General features: G+C 39.9%; 1 long non-coding RNA gene across 3 annotated transcripts in view; it reads left to right on the top strand.

Annotated features, from left to right (window-relative positions):
* Window positions 1-6,273: 6,273 nt before the first annotated feature.
* LOC127019147 (uncharacterized) overlaps window positions 6,274-23,537 on the top strand; it is a 62,600-nt gene continuing 45,336 nt past the window's right edge. For 2 of the 3 annotated variants that reach the window (XR_007766865.1, XR_007766866.1), the window contains exons 1-2: window positions 6,274-6,345; window positions 6,604-6,830. This is a non-coding gene — a long non-coding RNA (uncharacterized LOC127019147). Of the gene's footprint in view, window positions 6,346-6,603; window positions 6,831-19,690; window positions 19,860-23,537 lie in introns of those variants that run through there. The other variant, XR_007766864.1, reaches the window with a different exon arrangement.

Below are 23,537 nucleotides of genomic sequence, written 5' to 3'. Positions count from 1 at the left end.
AATGCATCTTTTCTACAGCTAAAAACATTTCTATTGAATACAGTTTCAAGAAAGCTCTCTGCAGTGGGAAATACTCAGTCCATTCAAGTCAGTGATGCGTCTGGTTGAATTCAGTAAGACCAAGATTCAACCACTAGCTTACAAATCAGATAAAAAACAGCAGTAAAATGATCAGATCATTTACAGGTTACTCTTCCACATGTTGCTAAAGCTTTATGCTACTTAGACTAGCTTGGTAAAGCTGTTACTCTAAAGCTGTGATTGGCTGCTATGTGCTTCACAACCAAAAGCATTGCTGGACCTTTCCATTGGTGATGGTCAACACCTCTGTGGTGTTGCGTACCCCTACGTTGAAAAGAACAGAATGGTATTAGACTAAATCCTTGGTCTACAGGGAAATGACTTTCTGCTTCATACCCTGTGTAGGAGGACTGCTGGATGCTGCAGTGGACATACTTCACGCTATTTATGGGTTACTCTGAGGTCTGAGTTACTTAAGGAAGAACTAATGTTCCTTGGAAATGTCAGTCAGAACTTTTCATTTTAATAACATGCCTGGTTGAATTCAAAACTGGCATTTTACATTGACACTGCGCATGAACTGACATGTCATTATACACATGCTAACCTAAATTTATAAAATAATAAAATCATTGTGGTTTAAATTCCCACAAAATATTGATGGAAAAAGTGTTATACACTTATGGGAGTAGCTTACTTGCTAATGTGTTTGCTGTTTTTTACTGACCTTATTGTGAATGCAACCTTGCTGCAGGCTCCTGCAAATTGGAGCTCTGCTACAGTATTTCTTTTCAGTTAATACCTGCAGAACCACATACTTACTGGAAAAGCACTCTATTCTTCCTCCCTTGCTTCTGGAATACATTAGCCTAATAACCAAAATGACAGTCTAGAATAATACATCTTTATTTATTGATGTATTTCCTGGTTCTGCTCTGTGATAAGAGGCATAGTGACTTCATTCAGGCAGCGTACGACATTAACAATTTCTCTCCATTTCAGTGTTCATCTACCTGAAGGAAAAACAGCCTGAATCAAGAAGAAAAAGAGTTTTCCTTTATTTGCTATGTTAAAATAAGGCTATGTTAAGGGAACACGAAGGTTGCAAAGGCACTTTTTCAGTAGGGGAAGGAGATTCCAAGATTAACATGGTCAGTGCCATGTTTTAGGACTTTCATACTCATGCATTACGATACTGCCTTTTGTTACGGTTTGCATACTATTTCAGTTGTACAGTAATGCTAATAATGTAATTTCAGTTTAAAATGGTTTTCAACTGTGAGAAAGATAGGTCTTTCAGGGAATACTAAAGACAGAAGTCTGATTTTCATATTTCCTAAGCCAGAGAGGGTGGAATGATTGAAGGAAGACAACAGGGGTGGTATTCATTTGGAAAAAGGTGAGGGGTTTTTTGGTGGTCTGACATTACTTACCTCCCAGAGGTAAGAACTTAAAACTGGGAATGAGGTTACTTCATGGCAGATCCTCCACTGTAAAGCGATTAAAAACTGGAAAAGAAATTAAACAGCTGCATGGAATTATTGTCCAACTTGGAAAAACAGCAACAAAATGATTAACCTTTACTTGAGCTCTTTTAGCTTCAGTTGTTCTTCGTATCTTTATTTGACTATGGTATTTGGTAATTTTAGGCTGAGGATGTCTCTGTGAGTTTTATAGAGTTGAATTACAATTTTATTGTTGTGGCAACAATGTTTTTGGGTTTTTTTTTTATTAACTTGCTGAAATAATTGTACTAAAACTGTATCTATGACTGCGTGTCAAAGTCTTGATTATGTACTTAAATAGAAGACCACATTTTCAGAAGAGGCTGCATGCTCACAAATCCTCCCGACTGTGCTGTTTCCTCTTCCTCTGTTACCTGAACTGCAGCTTGGCTCCCTCCTGGAGGGAATTTCCTTTGTATTGGGTACAGACAGCATGATGCTGGTGAGTTGTGTGTATTTGAGAAAAAAATAAAAATAGAGAGAAATCGTTGTCTGGAAAAATGACTAGTAATTTTGCCCAGAATTTTCAAACTGAATGTAATTTCTGTGTAGGGAATTTCTACTTTTGTGTTCCAATACAACAATGTGGGATGACAGCTAGAGAAATGATCTAAGAAATTTTTGTAAAGATAATTTCTTAGGCATTTACATGGAAAAAAGGAGCAACAATTTAATAGAAATATGCCTCTGAGCAGGTAAAGTCATGTTGCCCTGAAATGACCGTGTCAGATCAAGGGCTGTGAAGAAATACAGATGAGCTGATCAAAGTTGTCTTGGGCAGTATGTATCAGGGTTATTAAAGCCAACCTTCAGATACAGTAAGGAATTAATTTTCTAACATAGTAAGGACAGAAAGTGAGAGAGGGACTGAAACGATGACATTTGTCTTTGAATTTAAAAAGGACACAGAAATTGAAGGAGAACAGTACTGAGGTGCTAAGGGAGGCACAGGGAGCTTGTCATAATCTTGTCGCTTGTATTCCATGGTAATGTGCAGTTCTTCCCTTCCTGCAGAGATTTCTATTGAAATTACCCATATCTATTCTTTTCTAATAAATCTGCTTGTAATTAGTTGGACCTGAGTTGGTTTCTGAGATTCACTTTGGAAAGAAAAATAGAGCTAGCTGTTCTCAGGTAAAATGAACTTGATATTTGACCGCAGAAGGGGCTGAATTAGAATAAAAGTCCAATAATTTGAGATTTTGGGGAAAAAATAGAGAATGTTAGACTTAACTCCAAAGAAACAGGAGCAAATTAACTCGTCGTCTCTCTGGGCTGGTGAATAGAAGTATTGCAGTTTGTACAAAAGGCAGTGATATATGTTTCTATTGGAAAGAACAGAAAAATACAGTGGTGGGTTAGTAATGCATACTGAGTTCAGAAGCATTAGAATATACACTGAGAGTTGAAAGTGAAAGGCATTTTGGTTCAATAAGTCACTTATAAATAGCATTGAAATAAAATAATGATATTTTAGGAACAAACATGTTATGCATTTTGAAGAGGTAACTTTTAAAATAGTTCAATAGTTTTCACATGATTAATTGCTTTGGACTTGAAACCTAATAGATTTTTTTTCCTTCCTTTTTAGAAATGTCAAAGGGAGACATATTATGAACAATAAAGGAAATAGCAAGACAGACTGTGTTTCTCTAATTCTTTCCAGAATTATGTATAATTTTACTAATGTTATTGTTCTCCACCCGCCCACCCCCTCTTTTTATAGATGTACATGGATTAATGTGCTAAAATGGAAATTTAATTTAGGGCTAAGCAAACTATTTCCATGGAAATAATAACATTGTTGATGTCCTTTGGTTTGGGAAGTGTTCCAGAAAATGCAATCCATCAATTTTTCATCAGTCTAGACACAGGCCAGAAATAATGATGATTTTTGCAAATGAGTGCAGTATTAATAGGAACCTTTGTACTTGGATTTTCATGATTTTGAGCAGCTGCAGTTTATGGGGTGTGTGTGTGTATGTGTATATCTATATATGCACACACATAGATACAAATTTTTTAAAATTCAGATTTTTTTTTACCACTTCAATTTTTCTTAAAAGACAGTAGATGTTCATCAAGCCTGAAATTTTCTTTGAACAGCTTTTAGTCTGCAAATTGTTCAGCATCATTTGTAGTCTTAGCCATTTATCTAGTTCCACTCAAGTAAAAAGTAGATAAATGTATATGATCTTGCACAAGACTAATGACTTTCTTGAGATTATTCACAAGCAAAATTCTAAATAAATTTAAACATTTGAAGAGTTAAGGATAAAGTAGTATCACACTCAAAAGTTAAAATTTGTGTTCTATTTCCATAGCGTTGTGTGCACACATGCTAGGTTTCACTGGTGGATATGCATGCTGATGGTGCTGGTGGAGCTGAGAAATTATACTACATCTTGGCTAGAAGCATGTTAGCGTTCAGTATGCTTCTGCCTGATTCTCTTGGGTACTTCCAAATGGCAGAACCAACATGGGAAATGTAAATGTACCATAATCTGGTATAATTATTTGTACTTATTTATTGAGGAAAAATATTCAAAACACTATTTTGCTGTAAGTGCTGGTATTATTTTGTATTGTCTACACTAATACATAAAAACTTATGGACCAAAGACCATTGTTAAACTTTTTAAACATAAGAGAAGATAAGGCATTTCCTTAAATGTCAGTGTATATAAAACACTATTTACAAAGCCTTTATAAATTACAGTCTTTACTGATGAGGCGTATTCACATTGCTGCTCAATTTATTTACCCAGGAGACCAATTTATTTCGCTACCTCGGTGCTAACTGTTTCCATTGACATCCAGGTCTGCTCTGACCAAGCAACTGTGACAAGTTGTTTATTGAACTGCAAACAGGCACTGTCTGACTCTAAACAATGGCTTTATCTAATTATGAAACCCCATGCATCATTCTAGTCCAGTGTTGTTGGTTATACAAACAAGATTTTAATGTTATTGAAAAATTAATTTAGGTCTGGGTACACTGTACTACAGTGAAAGATATTCTGCATTGTAACTTTATAGACTGGTAGCTCATCTGAAGTGAACTGACTATAATGTTCTGACTGGGGTTTGTTGGGCACTATGAATATCTGAGAAAGGAACAAAAGAGAGAAGAGTCTTATAAGAACATATAAAGGAGGTGGAATAACTAAACAAAATCTATTGCTTATGCTTTAAATGAATCTGATGTTATCAAAATGAACTCTTAAAAATAACATTGCTAGAAGAAATACAGGTGTACTTATGGAAAGGAAAATTGGATCCTCAAGAAGAAGTTAACTTTCTGGCTTGGAAGTAGTAGCAAAAATTGAATAGACCCACTTGAAAAAAAACTCTGCCATTCTCCCCATTGCTTTGTCAGAAGATAATTGAGTGCAATCAAAGCTTTTGTCTTCAGCTGTTGGTAAGTCAGCTTCTCTGAGAGCTTTATCCAATAATCACAGAAAGAATACAGAGGGTTTACTCTCCTTTGGTGTATTTTATTTTTCTTTTTCCTTTGGCAAGAGGAAGCTAACCCAAACTTAATGAACGTTTTTGATACCACAAAATATATATAAATGGAAGGAAGGAAAAAAAAGAATAAAGGGACTATATGTGTATATGAAAGAACTGAAGAAGACTAACGTGTTAATGTTCTAGTAACATCCATGAAATATTTGTGGCAAATCTCCTTTCCAGTGAGAACTTGGACAAACAGTGCTGTTTGTAAACAGAATTCACTTAATTCATCTTTACCACTGAAAACTTTTTGGATTGCTTTTCGAGGCATTGCTTAATGATCTTGTATAATTGGTTTCACGCGTTAAATCCCTATTGGTAGTTTCACTGTGATTTTCTTATGAAATATGAAACTCTTTAAAATTTAATGGTGAATTAATATTAATTTAATCAAATATTTTAATATTAAATCTATTAATATTTCATCTCCTACATGGCTATGCAGATTTTTGAAAGCCATTTCAGTGTTTTCTGACAAACTACTCTGTTATACAAAGACTACTTAGAAATGTTTTTGCTCACGTGCTTCCTGCGCAGTAGTCAGGCTGCCAGGGTCATTGGTTGTTTTTGTTCAGCCTCTAGAGTGAATGCAAATGAGATGTGGGACACGGAGAAGCTAAAGAAAGTTTCCCAAGTCTGATGGAGTCTGTAGTTTCCTTGTGCCTGGCTAGAATACACTTAAAAAGAGCCCTGCATGATTTTGCAGGTTAATCTCTGTTTGCAGCAGGGTTTGACCGTATCAAGCCTGGCATACTTAGGCACCTGAGGGCTGTCACTGACAAGGGGCTGCGAGGAGATGGACTGCCACTGATCGGATCTAAATGAGTCAGTTGCACAGAGCTGATAAAACCAGAGATTTACTGAAGTAGACAGGCCTGTGCTAAAACAAGCTCCTCTCTCGATTGAAACCCTGTCTGTCACTTTAATCAGTCATCTCCCCTGTCAGGCACAGTCAGTGGAGAGGCTGGAGCAGTGCAGGAGATGTAGCTGAGGGATGGCATGGGGTGGTGGCCGGGCCAGCACGAGGTGGCCTCCCTGCTGCCCACAGGGCTCCAGTGGGCAGAGGCAGTGCCATGGCACGGCGCTGGGGGTGTTTCGCAGCCCAGATGTGGTCCAAGAGGTGATAGGTAGTGCTAAAGCAAGACTGTTTTTTCCAGGTGATCCGTGCCTTCTCCCATGTTTTTAATACAGCATCATTCTTGCATTCTGACTGTGCTTTTTCAGTAGCTGGAACAGTCTCCTGGACAAGATGATGTGGGCTACAGAGGTTACAGACCCGTCCTGCTGTAAAAGATGTAGTCAGGTACCTTACTGGATTCTTTCTCTTCACCAAAAATAAGTTTAAAAAATGCAAAAATATTTGCTTAAGGTAACAAACTTACAGTGGAGATGTTACATGTTGAATGTTATGTGTGCTGTTAGCCAGAACTTGATCCCTGATGGCAGGGTGCTGCTGCCTGACTTGGTGTCATGAACAATGTACCCTCTCTGCTTAGAGGAAGGCAGATGAAATAAGTGTTACTTTATTTCATTTTAAATAAATTTAATTCTGTTTTTACAGAAGCATGTAAGATGTCACGCTCATTTCACCAAGATATCAAAGACCAAGACAGTAGCAGAAATAGAAGAGGAGAAAAAAATAAAAAGGAAAAAAGACATTGACCCAATGTCACAAAATATAGCTGGCACTTGGTCATGGACACAGCACTCTGACACTACTTGGCTTCTTAGGTGAACTTCACAGAGCACAGGGTCCTCTTGTCCCCAGGAACTCATGGGGATAAATTGGTAAGTACTGCAAAGCTTTCTTTCCGGGAGCATTGAGGGTACGCTGATGGGCAGCTGCTCCTCCTTCCTGAAAACTGTCCCCTGGGATCAAGCAGGCAAAGCAGCAGTTAGATCAGGGAGTGGAGGAGGAGGAGGAAGGGCAGAAGTAAATAGTAAATAGTTAGAAGTAAATAGTAAATAGTTTACACCACTTTTTAGCAGCATCTATGGCTGCTTCCCCTTTGAAGGGCTGCTGTCTGTGCTCTCTCCTGGCACCTGGATGAGGCTGTAAAAACTTTGTTGGCAGCTCTGTGTTTTGTCCTGTTCTCCACCGGAGTTAGCACGGCTACAGCTAATGGGCTGTACAGCCTGGAACAGGGGAGCTCTTGGGAAATTCAGATCTAGACAAGAACTGGAAGGAGGAAATACTCTGAAAACCCAGCCCTGCCAGCATCTTCTCTGTCTCTGTCCTTTTGCATAAGGCACAAAGGTCTTGTTTATCTAAGGGTTGTGATAAAACTTTGGTTCTGTTCTGTTCACTGTGAAACTTGATCAGCTCATACTGTTCTGGTACAAAATATCATCCAGCTCCAGCGTACTAGGCTGTGCTTCCTGTCTTGTTGGGCAACACATCCTGAGGCCAAGGCACAGCCAGAATGACCCATATGTTGTCTTTTTTGCTTTGAATTGCTCCAATTCCTTGTATCCATGTAGGGGCTTCAGTGGGTACCAAATACTGCTGCTGGTTTCTTCCATTGCCTGAACAACGCTAGCAAGGAGCATGTGCCCATTGCCACATGTGATCTCTGGGATTTTAAGGAGCCTAGAGAGTGATAGTAAAGGATGAGTGTGTTGGTTCAGATTTCACTGGCAATGAAAGCCATGCTATAAATTCAGCTGAGGGAAATTCCTTGAGTCTTCAGTGACTTGAACAAGTGGCATTCAGGTTTGGTTTGCAGCAAGTTACCTAAGCAGGTGTACATGATGAGAGGAAGAGCAGAAACCCAAGATAGCGTCCGGGTAAGAGCTGGGACTTGTGCTTCTGGAGCAACACGGAGAAGCAGTAGCTCAGGGGAACATGGTTGCTGGGAAAGAGATGGGTGAGAAGTACGGCTGGCTGTAGGGGCTAAGTTCAAGGTTTGCGGTAAGGAATGCACTGTGGGGATGAATAGGGCAGGACTGTGGGTGGCTGTCCCCAAAAGCTGAGGCTACAGCCTCACTACAGTAAGTAGACCGTTATAACAGAATGAAATAGAAGGTCACATATAGCAGATTTTACCGAAACAGTGGGTATTCCTTGAGAGCTACCAATGTTACAGGATTGCCAGAGAGGACTTGAGCAAAGGGAGAGATGGTGGGAACTGATGTTTGAGTGGGAAGAAATTCAATTTGGATAGGAGATGTGAAAATGTCCTGACAAAGAAAAGGCTATACGAATATATATATATATACACACACATCTGTATTATTTGACATCTGTATGGGATTTCTCATAGGGATGATGTCATTTTAGACCCTGAGCTGATGGTAGAGCTGAAACATGTTTTATACAGTTAACATTGGAGTGAAACCTCATTGAAGGTGGTGGGTGTGACGGTGAAGATAACTACCTTGCATAATGCTTAAGTGTAAAAGACAATTCTGCTGCTTCGGGGAATCCCCAGGCAAAGCACCAGCCACCCAAAAGTCTGCCCGGCTGTTGAGCTGTGCAGTGTCAGGTTTCACTGGGCTGAACACAAACGTGGGAAATCGGAGAGCTACTTCAGATACCCATGTCTGTGTTCGATAACCGAGAGAAAGGCCACAAGACTAGAAATAGGCAGAGTAGCTCTCATCGAGTGTCGAGCAAAAGAGCAAGAGAGGGGCTGGTGGTAGAAAGTTGACTTGGAAGAGGCTCAGAACGACAAGCAAAGGAAAGAAACGGCCTCCATCTGATGCGTTCTGTGCTCAGAAAGCAGGGCAACGTCTGTGCTCATGGAAAAACAGCTGCAGCAATGAAATACAGGCCTTAGGTTTTCTCTCAGCAGAAGCAGCATGCAACAGGCCAGTACTGGATAGCAGCTCTAGATGAAATACTGGCTTAGGGTTGGTGTCAAAATGGGTAATGTGTTTATGTTTTTATCCTTATTGAATTCAGCTCTTCCATCTCTATTGCTTCTCTTCCCATATGGAGCTGTTGCTGTAAATACATATCTGAATTCTATAATAACATACTGAAGCAGCAATCAAGCAGTGAATATTGATATAGTAAGGAATATTCAGAGTAGGGTTTTTTTGTCAAGTTTGGAAACTTCTGTTTCCTATTCTCTCTACATTTAGAAATCAAAATCTATAAGGATACATAGACATAATGACAAATTGTGAAAATGCATGCAACATAGCTTTGACCCTAGAAGCCCCCAAACTGCAGCAGACAGATGTACTTGCCAGAGCCAGAAGTAGTCTATTGAATCATACAAGCACCATAAAGTTAGCTAAAGCACTAATTAAGTATGGTTGTCTTAAAAGAAGAATTCAGCTTGGCAAGATGCCCATAAGAAAAAGATCTGTCACAGTCTTGCAGACTGCAGTAATTAAGGTTTAAAATACTTCCCGGTCTAAAATAAGGATAGTTCAGACAGAGCTAACTGTTTAAACAACGTCCTTTATGAACTGACATTGCTCTTCTATTTCAGACTGACATGTTTCGTGGGTTTTTGGTTGGTTTTTTTTTTGCTATTGGCTTCTGTGCAAAATGTACAGAAATATAGAAATTAGGAAATACTCATCAACACTTTTTTATAGAAGCTGAGAGGCTAGAAAACAATTATATGGAGTAACCAGAACATTCTGTGTGTAGGTAGTACAGGAAGTAGAAAATTAAATTTTATACCTCAGAGTAGTTGGGGAAAAAAGTTTATCTGTCTGGAGGTTTTGTTCTTTTCTGTCTGTGAACATGTGGTTCTATTGATATTAATTGGATCCAAACATCTTCAGACTTTAAGGATTTAAAATTTATTTCCAAATCTTGCATCATGCCTCACGTCCAAACCTGCAAGTTCTGGAGGAGAGAGATCTCCATCAGCGCTTCAGTGCTTCACTCAAATTGCTTTAAGATTTTGATTAGTGAGTAAATATAAAATGAAAGGTCAAGGTGATTGCACTTGCCTCTGACTTAAATAGGATAAACACATCGCATGTGTGTGCGATCTCCCAGTATAATTTTGGATAATGTGTTATCTTGTTAGATCTCTCAACTTGCACAGTCTATTATCCATTCAGCAAGGTCAGTCTAGTTTTAAGGATGCAAGATATTCAGGGGCCCAAGATCGTGAACCTTTTTGTAGTGCCCTATTATTCTGTGTTATATTTCTGGTGTAATCCAATACTTGTCTCAGAAAAGTCTGCCCTCTGGCACAGTCATTCCACTGTCATAAGAGTTTAGTTTTCTGTGATCTCGGTGGTATTTAACAATAAGGTCTGAACTGCATGTTTAGCAGAAGCTGTGGGAACATGGATGTCAAGTCCATTAATCACAGATAAAAAAATAAAAATCTCCAGGCTGGACTGTCAGCCAAGGATTAGCTATGCCCCCACTGCAAAACCTATTCAAACAACCCCCCGATTAGGTCAGCTTGTCCTTCTGCCCTGAGATTTTTTTTTTTAGCAGAAACTGGCAGTTACAGCTCTAATCCTTACAGTACTTGAGGCTGTGTATAGATATGTGATTGGAAGACCATAGGCTACTCCTGTGTAGTGTTTACTTCACCAATATCAGGCTGACACAATTGCATAAAATCGATACAAAACGGCATGTTCTAGGAAGCAGATGAATGCATGAGTTGGAAGTGTTTCAGCAGCACTTTGATAGCAGCTTGTGAGCATGTTTCTGTAACTCAGCAATTCATTTTTGGTCTGACTTTATTTGGAAGGTAAATATTAGCTGTATACATTTATTAAAAGGTAAATAAGACCAAATTATTAGCATTTTTTCTAAATATTATCTCACATACTGAAAAGATTAATTTTTTGCAATGATGATATGATTTGATATAAACATGTCTGAGGGGCACACAAGGAAATCAAGCACATGCTACAGGAATTTTGACTGGTTTTGCTGCTTTGGTTTGGCTAATGAAAACAAGCAGTCTCTTTTGGTGGTGCCTGCTGAACTCTCTCTTTTGAGTGATGTTGTGCTGGTGATTTGTGGTGGGTGAGTTGGGGTGACTTTTGTTTTTTAGCTGGTTAAAGAGGGCACAAAGATGTCTTGCAATCCTCTGTTGTGGAAGAAAGTTTTATTTTTCTCTACTGCAGCTCTCAATCAATGTGGCTGTTCTGCATGGTTAACAACATAGCTCCAGAATCCTATTACTATGCAAAGTAATTTCAAATTATTTTGCAAATAAATTGCTCAGACTCTGTTGGATTTCCTGACTTTCTGGAGTTATCTTGAATTTTCAGAACCATTTGGCCCCATTCATTTTCATTTGCAGAATTATCTGTAATATGGAAATCAGTGTTAATTATTTCTCTAGCCACTATTGCCATCACTAGCCAAAACTGACATTTTAAATCTGTGTCTTATTAGCAATTCTGATATAGAGTCACTTGTTCAGCATGGTGCTGTGATCCGTGTCTCTGGCACCTTCACCAGCCGTCTTACTCCAGGCTGCCCAGAAGGTCAGTGGGAAGGCAGAGCTGGGTGGAATATTCTCAAGCCGGCGTTAGATGTAGTAACATGCTCTTGCTGGCTGGCATCTGCCTGGGCTTCCAGGGGCTCCTCAAGGTGCTTGCCTCAAACCATATGGTGTTAATTACTTCACATCCAGGCCTGGCAGATTCTGTCCCCTTCACCAGCTGCAAGGGTAGCTGTAGCCAGCTCCAACAAGCTCTGTGGGTATTTAATCTTGCTGGCTCGAGAACCAGCTTTGGACTGGGGTGTCAGGTAAGGGATGTGGGAGACGTGCCCAAGTGGTAGCTCTCTGCACCGGCTTTTGGATGCGTGCTGAGAAGGGCTTTCGTTCACATTCATCCTCTTGGTATAAAGTATTTTTAAGGTGTGCTCTTGATTTTGTAGTTTGACATATTAAGATTTATATTTAAAACTTAATTATGCATTTATTAAAAGGTTGAGGCAGAGTATGAAAAAGTAAAATGAGAATTGAAATTAAATGTCAAATTAGGGTTTGCTTTAGGGTCTGCAAAATTTGGTGTACCTAGAATATGGCTTTAAAATGTATAGCAGCCTTAACGAGTTCTCAACATACCTGTATTTCTGAAGCTCTTGAGGAAAGGAAATAATTTTTCATTTTTGTTAGATAATGAACAATAGGCCAAGCAGAGCAAATTCTGAAATTTGATATTTTTTCAAAGAACCATATATATAGTAAAATGATGACAAAGGAACTTGTTTATTAAACTAATGTCGTGATTTTATCACTTCATTCTTGGTATCTTAGTACCTGATATTTGCCTGGTATGGTTGCCATGGTAACTGGACACACTGTTCCTTTCATTTGACCTTAAGTTCAAGCCCTGCTGTTGCAGCAGAAATGCCAAGAACACCTCCACTTTTATTAAAAACAAAACTATCAAATACATGCAAAGAGAAAAATGGGCAGAAAGAAAGGACAATCTGACATTACACTGTGAAACCAAAAAGGAGAAGAGTCTGCTTTCAACAAGAGGACCAAGAAATAAACAACTGTTAGGGATACGTATGTTCATATCGTGTTCTATCCTTAAATTCAAGGGTGTTTGGATTGTTTGCTCCATCACCACTATATTTACTATTCACTGTAGAAGTGGCTACCCTTCAAAAATTTGCTTTTATTTATTTGCTTTGAGAACCTGTTGGATTTGTTCTCAGAAGAGCAGCGTTGACCTGCTCAGTTCCACATACTGACCGACTGCCAAGGCAGAAAATGGTTGAAGAGGTCAGAGAAGAGTCAAATTAGGGTCTGGCCAGAGGAGAACTCCTGCTGGCTGGTGTTTGGGGACTTCTGTGTTGTTTCTATCTAACTTGGTCATGCCACATGACTTTGGGGTCAGTGACTTTTTTGAGGCTCTGATCCACATCCAAATGGAGTCCATTTGGTCTTGGATGGAGCCCTGAAAATGGGGAAATTCTCGGATATAGCTGGAGGAGATGCCCTTTCCTGAGGCCAGCTAGTGGATTGGGCTGGAAGTAGCTCCTGGGGTGATGGACTGGGATGAGGACAAGTGTTGGGGCAGGAGGGCAGCAGAAGCAATCCTAAAGAGAGACCAGGAGATCACCTAAGGTCTTGGTGGATAACATGAAGGAGACTTTTCCCAGGGATTCAGTGGGGACTGGGCAGAACTTGCTGCAAACTGGGAAGCGATTGGAAGTTTCTGGGCCTAAGAGCAAGCCAGGAGGCAGGGACAGAGTGGCAGGCTGGAGGGCGGATGGTTTGGAGACTTCTGATCAGCCTTGCTCAAAAATCTTCATTTTCTCTTTCTGCAGAGCTGTGTGGTTGTAGCTTATTGCCCAGAGCAGCAGTGGGAGCTGGCTTTGTGCTTGCTTTAAAGACACAAGGGCAGCCCCTCTTTCAGGCTCAGGATGTTGCGTGCTCCCGTTGCGCTTCGCCTCCTGTATGATGAGTTGCTCTTGTGGTGTACTGTCGTTAAGACAAGCTCAGAGCTCCTGAGCTGTTCCCCCGCTCGCTGTGGTTCCCAGCTGTGGATCCACACTTTGCAGTGCGCTATGCGCCCTGCCCTCCGGCGCGCAGGCTGCCTGGGGTGGGCAGCGTGGGGAACCAGCCTAGGCAAGAGCTCCTGGTCTCCTCGGGCCAGAGGCCATGCTTGGGAGGGGACACTTACAGAGCACTGGGGCTGATTTCTTTTCAAATTTCAATTTTCAGAGGTGGCTTTGTTCTGACACTGACTTAGGGTTAGTGAGAAAGCTTGTTTCTCAAAACTAGGACAGATTCTTTGTTTCTGAAGGCCAGATTACTAGCGACACAGCTGGCTGTCATTTCTTAATGTTTCCTACAGTTTGTTCTAGTACGAAAAGGTGTGAAGGAGCAGAAATTTTTAGGATATTGGAAAGAGTGAAAATTACCAGAAAGGGTAAGAGCAAGGATATCTGGGCACCAACTAAAGAATGACAAACAATGGTGCTGCTAGTAACAGGTGTAAAAGGGAACAAGATAAAGGTTTATGAGTACATAGGAAATGAGAAAATGGTTAAACAAACAAACAAAAAAGTTCAATTCTGCTACCTAATGGGAAAGAGAACAAATAATGCTTGACAAGGAAAATGATGAAATGCTTAATTGTTACTGTGCTTAAATTTTTACTAAAAGAGATAATAGTTACAGGCTGTTTAATGCAATAAATCAATGACAAAGAGAGATGAGAAGGTAGGAAGAACTATCTCAAAGCATTCTCTGAAAATCAGAGTATGCTCGGATCAGTGGAGTTTTGAAAACACGTTGTGCTGAAGGAAGCAGCAATGCTATTGCAATCTTTGGAGAGATTATGGACACAAAATAAATCTATAATGCAGTGGAAAGGGGAAAACATATGTGCCCTTTTGCCTTTGCCTCTGTGTGTTGTGCTGCTTTCAGTTTGTCGTTTTTGTAACTTCAAGGAAGACGTCCACTTCATAAGCCCTCAATGATCTAAACTGGTCTAGGTTTCCAAGAAACAACTAAGATATCAGTTTATGACCTCACACTTTCAATTTGAGAACCATGACAATGACTTTAAAAAAAAAAAAAAAAAAAAAGCTCAAGACTCGAGCAGACCTAAAAATTAAGATCTTGATACTGTACACAGCACGGGTGGTTATGCTGCCTGTCTGTCCAGAGACCGTGCTTTGCCAAACCATGCAGCAGCTGCTCTGTTTTTCATTATTTGTTGCTGCTGAACCTCAGTAGGGAGCATTTCTGAATGATGTGTGTCATTGTCCATGCTGCAGCACTTGCCATGCGTCTGCACAAGCTGCATGGCATAATATTGCCCATGTCAGCAACTGTTTGGCCAAATCAAGGTGGGTGGCTGATTGTGTCTTTAGTGTTGAGGAACAGGACTGTGGGAGCTCCTTTCAGCCATGTAATACTGTCCTGACCTGGGATGTTGGCTGTTGACTGAGGACTGTCTCAAGATTAAAAGAGATATGGGTGAACTTAAGCAATCTGTATGCAGTGGTCATTTGGGATTGGTGTAAAACTCTTCTAATATCCAAAAAATTGCATCAGGACTGGACACTGACAGTAAGCATGAGTCAAATGCTAAACATTTGGTCCTTGAGAACACTAATGCATGGTTGCGCTAGAAGACAAAAAGCTGGGAAGGGCATGCTGGGGGCAGCACGGGCTTGGCTGATCCATAAGGGCTGGCAAGCCCGGAGTCAAGGATGAGCATGGCGGGCACCCCCGGAAAGGTATGCATCCTGCAGTGCCCTCACACAGTGCATGGGGCCGGCCCAGGACAGTAATCTGGGTCAGACACACAGCAGTGATTGCCAGGCAAGTCCATGGTGTTGAAGCAGGTCTAACGTCCAGAACAGATAAATGCTATGGTAATGAAGAAATGTAATCTAGGTGAGCTTTCAAGGTCTTTGACAGCCCTAAAGGTTTAGTGGTTCAATTTTTGCACTGCTGTAAACTACAACCATGGATGCCCTGTGGGTGTGTGGTTGGCTTTGGTTTGTTTTGGTTCCCCCCCCCCCCCCCCCGCCCCGACCCTTTTTGAGACTTACAGCTATGTTGGAGTGTAATCAAAAGCTGAGAGTTACTAGTTTATTGTCACATTTCCTCAGAACAAAAAGATAGGGAGAATTCTGCATTCCTGGAGAATTATCATTGTCTTCAAAGTGTAAAATGTGAATACAAATTCGTTTGCAAATATCATTCTAACATCAGTAATTTTCAGTTGAAGAAAATGTGAACAAAGTATAAATAAGCTAATTGTTAGCGTTCTTCCCAACACAAATGATGTCTTGTGAATTCTGATCTCATGGGAAATAGATTTAAAAAGAACAACACAAGAAACACAAGCATGTGAAAGTTATTCTGTGCTGTTCTAATAGTAGATCAGCTTAGGCTAATTTGTCATGCAGTGTGCCCTTTGGTAAAGCCAAAACATCCCAATGAAGAATGTAATCTTCCTTTCTGTTAGTACCATGGCCGTGATACAAGCTTGTGTTTTATTTTACAGTAGCAAAAAAAGAGAATATGATCTGAACACCAGTGTCAAACAAAAAGGCTTTGCCCAAGGTTGGATGCTTCTAATCTTTTTTTTAAAGATGATCAACTCATCTCTTTCCCTCTAAAAGCAAGCCACAGATCTCATCTAATGACTTGTATTTGCTTAATCCCTCCCAAACAGGATGAGCACCCACTATCAGGATGCAGCTTCTGGTCCTCAGTGTGTAGCTTTGCAGTTGTGGGCTTTCGGGGTTGAAGCCCGTGGAAGGCCCTGGGCATGCAGTGTGCAGACAAGTGTGGGGATCCTCTTTTTACCTCAAATAATGTACAGTGGAAAAAAACCCAAATCAAAACAGACCTTCCCCTTCGCCTCCAAGCCTTTTGTGTTTGTTTTACAGCTCAGGACTCCGGCACAACCCCGCTGCTCTTTCAGAAGTGCTTTAAAGAGTTACTTGTGCCCTTTGCTTGGGTACAGTACAAGCATGACCCTGCAGGTCTCCAAACTGCCAAAATCAGAAGTTTCAACATTTTGGTCTGCCCATCACAGCCTGGATATAATTGTGAAAGATCTGCCCTCAAAATGTTTGACAAACTATTATTTTTTAGGATAGTTTAGCAAAGGTTGTAAGTGTCCCATTTATCACTTTTCAAAGTTTAAGTAAATACTGTTTTGTAAAAGGTGTATAACGGTCTTAAATCTTCCTCTGAAGAAAGGTTTCTGTTGGGGACTCAAGATAATGTTCTTTTTTTTTTAAAGTCCGGAACTGTAATCTAATGTAACTTTTCATTGTCGGTTGAGGAAAAAGATAACTTTGAAATAGATAATGAAGAAATAGTTGACCCTGAACAAAAAGTTAAGCTGTTTAACAATATTGTTTGTATTATTAGATAAGCTTTTAAACTTGGTTAAGCTGAATAACTTAGAATGCATATTTCTTCCTCTTAGTGATCCTTTGTCTATTGGAAGGTGGGTTTTCCTTCATTTTTTCTTAATGCTGGATTTCTGCAGTAATTAGTGATCTTGATTCCATGTCAGTCTTGACCAAAGTCTCTTTAGGGTTAGAACAAGGAGAATCCATTAACATAGTTTTAATTGAAGCAGCTATTGAAAAGGGAGAAAAAATTTCCTTAGAAATGCTATCTAAATGACCATTTCCTTAGGAAAAAATATAAAATGAAAATTCCTTATTAGTAAAGACAGCAAATTTCATTTTGATTCTTATTTTGCTTGTTATTTGCATGTTACTCAATTAGAATCTTCTTCCACTAGCAACATTCTGTGTTACTATTTCCCTTGTATTCAAATGCTTAATACTTTGTATTTCTTCTCTAGATTATTTTTTTGTTTTTATTTAATGTAACTATGTCATATAAACCATAAATTCTCCTGGTGTAACTTAACCAGGATACAGTTTGACCTAGAGGATACTATTGCCTTTTGTAATAACATACTACATGGCTGCTAGGACTAATGCATCATTAAAAAGCATCCAAAGAATAAAGTAAGAATTGAGAAAGAATATTTCAAAATTCTTCCAAAATAGTATTTTCAGTGTGATTTCTGTAACTGTTTTTACAGGCAAAACTGCTTTCAATCTAGCTTAGATTTTTAAATTTTTTTTGTAATATCAGTATTCTGGTCAAAAAGAATCTCAAGAGTGTTATGTTTAGGATGGCTCTGACTAAGGTTTCTAATGCCCTCAGTCGCTTCTCTGTGTGATATGTGCAAAGGTGACAGAGCAGCCTGTGACATCTGATAATAGCACTCCTTTCTAAACAGCCCGTGCAAGGAAATTAGAATATTGTCAAATTCCATAAGCATAAAAAGGGTGTATTTGTCAAGATATATTTCATATTATCCATTTATTCTTGTTAAAGGTAATCCAGATAACAGCATGTTATGCTTAGGTACGTCTTTAAGTGAACTACATTGAAGATGCAGTCCTTTGTGGATTCAGAGTGACTCATGTGTGTTCTTCCAGTTGCAACTAGTAGAAGAGCTGTACAAGAATTACATGAATTATTTAAGCATAACTTGCCTTGTTAAACAAGAACTGGAAATTCAGACTTGTTCATTCTCAACTTGACTCTTTCAAGGTGTGTGTAGGAAGGGCATAACAAGTTCAGTTTTTCATGGCTTCGCTGTGAAATCAGAAAAACTCTTTATTTGAACCCAGCTTTAACTTTAGTTCCTGTGTTAGCCTAAAAGAAAATTAAATTAAGTCTTGGTGCTGTGGTACTTGTACTTGGTACAAATAAATTCTGGAGTGATCAGTGAACGCTTTGTAGAGTGTCTGTGTTTTACACAGCTCTAATATTTACAGTAAAAGTCAATTATTCATTAAAATGACCTTTTACATCTCTTAATTATTTTTCATTTACGCAATGTGAACTAGTGACAGAGCTCAGGCTCTCCAACACAGTATGGACAGGCCACGTGTACTGGCGCTGATCATCAGCTGATCTGTTAGCTCCTCAGGGCAGTTTCAGTTTCACAGGGAGGTGTGAGGTATGATTACCAGAACCATGTTGGTTTTTCCATTTTGTTCTAATCTAGTTATCTGATCACTTAGTGGGCTGACAGCATACCAGGTGCTGGACTGGAATCAATAATCCCTCACCAGGGGGGAATGCCAGGTTGTACACCTCAGTGTTCGGATTTTTTGTTCTTCAGAGAGAAGCATAGACTTAAATAGAAAAAATTCCCGAGTGAAAAAGTCATGTGTGTCTGGTGTTAAGGATGGGTCTTTGGCACGAGGAGGCTGGCTAGTGCAGTGTGCTGGGATTCAGATGAGCTCTGCTCAAATTATGGCTTTTTCATAGATATCCTATATATTTTTTTTATTGCTGTGACTGTTTCCGCTGACATGACTGTAACAAGGATAACTATGCATATAGTTGAGGCAAGAATTATTTTTTTTTAATCAAAAGAAAGCTGTACTGTTAAATCCTGGTGTTTTTGGGATGAATTATAGTTTTGTTACTTTAGCTAGTGGGGGTACAAATTACTCTTCTACTTTTCATCTGCTTATCTTTCTAGAGCAGCCAGTGTGAGGGGTAGAGTATCTCTGTGTGTGATGTCTCCTTCCTGCTGAAATCCTTAATGTTTTTAGGATTTTTTTTTTTTTTTTAAAGACCATAACTCTATGCAGTGGGTCATATCCAAGGCTGTGCCAATGTGGGTAAAGGCTCAGGCTGAGGTAGAGTGGTGCCCCTGCCCATACCCAGGCCCCTGTCCTGCTGCCCTCAAGCTCCCCAGGCTCCATCATGGCCCATGCCTCCCCTGGCTTCAGGCTGCATCTGCTGGGGCACCTGGGATCGCTGGGTCGGATTAGCCCCTGGGTGTAAGCTACTCCTTGTAGTGCCCTTGAATTTCAGCAAAGAAGGGAGAGCCTGCAGGGGTGGGCACCTCTGACGGTCCCTTGGGGCATGGATTGGGTGCCTCTTTGTCCAGCTCCCAGTCCACATGGGAAGCAGCACACCTGCAGGAGCCTTTTCAAAGGGGAGAAAGTAGGGATTTAATTGGGGAGGGTGATCCCTGCTACAGCTCTTGATTATCAGTGGCCATTGTGCTACTGTCCTAAAAATAACGAGTAATAGGATGGTGCTGTAGTGATGGCACCACAGCTGGTGGGTAGCATATTGGACAGGAGTTTCTCTCTGAACTCTATTGTTCATCTTTTCATTGAAATGTGCTTTATTAAGGAATATATTGCAATTTTCTTTCAGCATTGAAGATCCTCTTAAATTCCAGAGAAGCCACTGTAAGTTGTGCCAGGAACTTTAGTATAGCTGTTAAGTTGGTGGCAGCTGTCAGCCTCACAGTTTCGGAATTTTTTTGATGGAGTACAAACCTTGAGAGCATTCTGTGTGTGCAGCTCAAAATATTAACTCTGCTCCTAGGACAGTTGCCAGCTGTCATTTTATTTTGGTATTTATTTATTTATTTATAAAGTTACCCTATTGTCATCATGCAAGTGTAGTGGTGGGTGGAATGGTGGCTCATTTTTAGCTGCTGATTGGTGTCAGGGCTGCATCTGGAGTTTTAAAATAGTCTGCCCAGTGCTGACGGAAAGATTTTTACCCATCACAACAATCTGACATACTTTTAAACATGGCTTGTACTTTCTGTCGTGTCACATCTGTGAGAACAGATCCTCGGTTATTGTATCACAATTAGGCAGGTGTATTGTGGCCATTAGATTACCTTTTTGAGATCTACCATGGGTGTAATGTGGAATTTTGCTCTTAAGACTAATAAAAACCAATGCTTCCATTATTACCAACACCATTTGCATTTTCTGTGTCTCAAAAAGCCTCAAGATGAGAATTCTGTAATAAAAATCAGAGGTTAGAGGTTTGGGGAAATAAAGGAAATGCTAAAATAACAACAATATAATGGTAGAGGAGTTTAAAAGCCTTCTTTCTTAAGGAAATGAGGCTTGTATGACTGCACTGTTAGCATGTCTTAATAACTTTTGAGGTTGCTGGCCGACTTAGCAAAATTTGACAGGTGAAGAGAGATCTCAAAGGTGTTGAGTTTCGAGAAGTTTTGTAAGAATAAGAGTGTGGAGAGAAAAGGGAGAGATACCTTTGTACCCCAGCTGTAGGAAGAGCTGCAAGGTGAGCTCAGTTATGTGATTAGAGCTCAGAGAAATGGCAGAAAGGAGCCCTGCTAAGACTACAGCTGGGCAAGTTTTCCCCCGATCTTGCTCTCTTATTACACATCTCCAGGGAATATCCCAACTTGAGACAAGGAGCAGCAGGGAAGCAGGTTGTGTGGGGCAAAGACGTCCAGTAAGGGGGAGAGGATGCTATGAGCCAATCCCAAATTCAGGAATGTGATGCTGAACTTTTTAGCAGCAGTTTTGACTGATGCCTTGCCTATTGCATCAGTTTGGGTATGATTTTGAGCTTGTGTGATTCTCCTGGCTCATTCCCAGTGGGTAGATTGGACTGGGTTGGGAAAATGCCTCTGTGATGGAAAGCTTTTTTCATGGGAATCATTACACTATAGTCTGCAGTGCTCTCTGCAGCGCTGCTGAAGGTGCTGCGGTGCGGGCCTGTGCTGCCCACCCCTGCCACTGCTTCATCCCTGAGTGGTGCTACCTGAAAGTGCCAGATTCAACCGCAGGGCCTGGCTGGGAAAGTTCAGCTTTCCACTTCTGTATGAAAACCTATCAGATAGTTTATTATCCTTAATAAAAGCAAGCAAGAGAGGAAAATTAAAATAGGAATCATGAAATGACTACCACCGTGTATTTCATAAGTCTTGGCTCCTTAATAGATCCCCGTGTAATTTTGATACACATACTCTTGGGTCTGGCAACTATGAAACAACTGCTATAACTTTCACTGTGGCAAATTTTCTGCAGAATATGTTTCATAAAATGGCCTGTTAAAGGTCTTCAAATATTTCCTTATTGTTGCAGGCTTCCAAGGTACCACCCTAAATAGCTTATTATACCTGCTCTTTCTTATGCTCCTTAAAGAGTATATTTTTTTTATTAGGCCTTGTTCCTCAAGGACAGACTTGCTGTACTAGGCTTGTTATAATTCTAATAGATTTTCCTGTCACTTAGTCTTGTCCATGGGCCATGGAACTTCAGGAATCTCTGAGACAATGTTATTTAAAAAGTGCCTCCTGCTTCTTCTCTAATTAATTGCAATCACAAAGGCTAGTTGGTGGACACATGGTGTCGCAGCTTCTGTGAAATACTGCCTGATGGCTATAAACATTGCCATATGTTCTCTGTGAAATATTGCCATAATCACTGGCAACAGGAACAGCTGATAGGAGATGAAGGATTGGTTCTCTTCTCCTTTTTTGGCTTTACTTTCAAAATCTGTGAAGCACTTCCTGATCACCTTAGTGGTTTTTTAGTTGGTGCTACCTATAGTGGGCTTATTTTCTTCTAAAACGTTATTTCAATAATCTTTCATGTTACAGCTGCCAGCAGTTGCTTTGCATACCATGTCCATTTGCTAAAACCACTACTTAATCAAAGTAGGCAGTTAAAGGGAGTTTTTTCCCCAAATTAAACAGCGAATTTTATTATAAAGCTAAGTAGTTCAAAAATTAATAAGAACTCTCAAAAGCTTGACAGTCAATGAACTACAAGTTTTAATCTAATGAGAAAGTTTCTGTTCTTCACTGTAACATATGTAGAAGGACAAATTTGGGGCTGAGCTGTTTACCAACTCTTGATTGTGAAAAAGTGAAAAGTCTTCAAAGGTGTGATCTTAATTAATGTTAGATTTTTTTCAGCCTTTCATCATAAAAGGGGTGGCTGTTACAGTTTGTGGTAACATCCAACAGTGTTAGTACGTAACACTATTTCCTCTGCTGATGCAACTTCATTACACTATAGCAGTAGCCTAGTAAGAAATACCATCTTTTAGTAAAACAGTGTATTTCAGACTGTTCATCAGCATTTCCAAAAAGCCTTCCTTTGTATGTTTTGCCTCTGACATTAAGTTTTTAACACTTTGGCCTCCATTATAAGGAGACCATTCATTAGAAGCAGCAATCCTCCAATTACTTCAACACAGCTAGAAGCCTCAAAAGACTGCTCCCACAATAAGTGTGATTCAATAAGAGAAAGGCAGTGCATTAAGCATGTAAAGTGTTTTTGTGTCTCTGGTTAGAAGCATAGGGCTCTCATGGAGGTAAGCAAACAGGATTGATTCTGCTCCTTTTATTAGAATTGGTTTCTTTTAAGCACTGCTTTTCTGTCTCAAATTACTAATTCTAATAAGGTACTTGCTAGCTCTGAGAAAAAATTTGTTTTATTAAAGCCACAAATGGTTTTACATGCCCCTCTATACTTTGGGAGTTGTGGGCTATTGAAGCAAGTTCTGTCTTACATGCACAGCTCAGGCTATTAAACTGTACACAGGTGATTGATCTCTTTAATAAAACCCCGTTCCTTAGTAAGGAAAGAGTGATAAAGATAAACAAATGTACTTGTTTGTCCAGTGCTTTGGAGATTACGGTAACATGAGGACATCAAGAATGCCATTTTAATGAATAAGGTAGATGAAACACATCAATTTGGACTTCATTTTAAGCATGTCTGGAAACCAATATGCTTTAAGTTAATTTGATTCATGCTTTTCATTCGTTTGTAACACCACGTGCATTTTAACAGAAAATGTTTTGTACTTAAGCAAAGAAAAAGATCTGGTAGGTAGAAGATTCTGGCACTTTCTGCATGAGGATCGAGCAAGTGAGGAACAATGACTTTGCGAATCCACTCTCCTGCGGCTTGTTGTGGCTCTGGCCCCTGCCGTGTTTCGAAGGACGCATGTCACAAGCACGCCCCAGGGGGGCTGGCTGCAGAGCCGTGTGGTGTGAGGGATAGCTGGAGAGCTGCTCTGAAAATACAGGGCTATACAGATCACTACAGCCCTAATACCAAAAATTATCTGCTGTGCATGTATTGGGTCTGACTATTCTTTCATACTGATGTTTTTCAGGAATAACTCTGCTGATGTCAATAGTTACACTGATTTTTTTTTTTTAATTTTTTTTTTTAAGACAAGAGAGGCGGAATCAAGCCCTCATTTCTTTTGC

This window comes from Gymnogyps californianus, chromosome 8, assembly GCF_018139145.2.
Source record: "Gymnogyps californianus isolate 813 chromosome 8, ASM1813914v2, whole genome shotgun sequence".
In the NCBI taxonomy this organism is placed as follows: Eukaryota; Metazoa; Chordata; class Aves; order Accipitriformes; family Cathartidae; genus Gymnogyps; species Gymnogyps californianus.
The sequence above is the reverse complement of the archived record's forward strand: the minus strand, read 5'-3'. Positions and strand labels throughout refer to the sequence as shown.